Genomic DNA, 2,047 nt, shown 5'->3' with positions numbered 1-2,047 from the left:
TACTTCTCTCTAGCTGAAGTGTTCTAAATGGTTTAGGGTATATATTAAAAAATACTTGGAGATATATTTCAGCTAAATTAAACAAATCCTAAGTCTAGGTGATAGATCCATGTATAACTCTTATACTGGATTTTAACCTATGATGTCTAGGTAATAAACAAATTTTATTACCTCACATCTCTCATGCATGCTCATTAAAACTAGGGTTATTTGACTTAGACGCCAGTTTGATCTCCAGGTAGGAGGTGTTCCGAAAACCATCATCTTAAAAACCCCCAACCTTTGACAAGATCTCCCCGAGTAAGTAAATAACTCTTTGTTTAACAAGTAATTGACCTATTCTAACTCTTCAGAAAAGCCGACTGAAATTGCACCAATTTAATCCTAGGTGAGCATGCAACTTTTACCTTTGTTATAGATTTTAAAGTCTAGGTTATTTTATAACAATTATAAAATAAAATTATAAACATTATAACCCTAGAATCATACATCTATAACATACATTCATACTTAATGATCATGCTTTAATATAACACTTTATATTAAAAAAAAAACTTAACATGCATACTATATACATTATAACAATTATAACATATATCAAATGCATGTACATGTTAACCTAAATTCAAAATTTAATTAAAACATACATCAACATGCATAATTAATTAAACACCTTAAAATGGATTGGTTTTGGCTCTTAAATTAAACTAACAACTAAATTATTACAAAAATAATTTGGTGTAGAACAAAAAACCGCTCTCGAATCAGCTTCAAACACCTTTGAATCAACTTAAACCGGCCAAAAAACACTCGAATCGACCCAAAAACTCCAAAAACCAGGTTGAATCGGTCAAACCGGCTCAACTGGATCAGTTCAGACCGTCTAGACCAGCTAGTCAACGCTTGTAGTGGTGGTCAATGGCCGCTGGAGCGCGTTGTTCGAATTGTTCGAATTAGGTGAAGAGAGAGGAATCGACAAGTATATGTGATATAGTGGTTGGTTTTTCAGTTTAAAGATACAGCTTTAATATTTAAATATCATTTAAATATTAAGAATATGAATGCGTTCATATTCGGAAGCTCGAAAATAATGGAAATGGTCAAAGATGTAAAAAGTCAAAGAGTTGACTTTTGACTTTGAAAAGTCAAACTTTGACCGACCTTATATTCAAATGTGATTTGAATTTCGAGAAAATGAATGCGAATTTATGCTCGGAAGGTCAAAATTAGTCAACACGGAAAAAATNACACGTGGGGCAAGCCAAAACGAAGGTGAGGCACTTGGATCAGCGCAAGGTCAGAAAAAAAAATAACAATGTAAAAAATATGCAAGGATAAAAATCATTTAACACCCCAGTGAAAAAGTTTTTTTGAAATAAATCATGCGATGTCCTGGAATTTAGTAAAGTCCTTTTGAAGGTTAAACTTGCGGTCCCTAGATCTTAGAAATATTTTAAGAAACTTGCGGTCTCTAAGATCTTAGATCTTAGAGACTTGAATAAGACTTAAGGAAATTTTGGTGTATAGGATTTGAATGAAGTATCCTTGAGAAATCTAGGAAAAGATAATTGCGGTCAACTTGCTAAAGAAAATCTTTAGCTTATGCTTGAGGACAAGCATTGTTTAAATTTGGGGGTATGATAACGGGCAAAAACTTGATGTGTTATTTTATGTGATGGAAATGTGGAATGAAATGCGGTGATGGAATTGCATTGAGCAATAAGTTTTCTCAGTAGAATCCAAGTATTACCCCACTGAGTTTCCTGGTAAGTCCAGGGTTGAACTCAGGGGCTTGGGAAAACAGTTTGTGGTGGTAATTTCCAAGAAGACCTTGCGGTAACCAAATAATCAAATGGTTGTTTGGATTGTTGTTTGCGGTAATAAAAATAAACAAATGCGGCGGAGTTTCGAAAAGAGTTGATAAAATGGGAGATGCGATGAGTATGCGGTGAATGGGTTGAGAAGGGTTTGGCTAACACTTCCTAGGATGCGTTCATGTTATGCGACCATGCAACACACATACAATAGTAAACCATCTCTCAACGCA

Source organism: Benincasa hispida, chromosome 2 (assembly GCF_009727055.1).
Source record: "Benincasa hispida cultivar B227 chromosome 2, ASM972705v1, whole genome shotgun sequence".
NCBI classification, from domain to species: domain Eukaryota; kingdom Viridiplantae; phylum Streptophyta; class Magnoliopsida; order Cucurbitales; family Cucurbitaceae; genus Benincasa; species Benincasa hispida.
The sequence above is the reverse complement of the archived record's forward strand: the minus strand, read 5'-3'. Positions refer to the sequence as shown.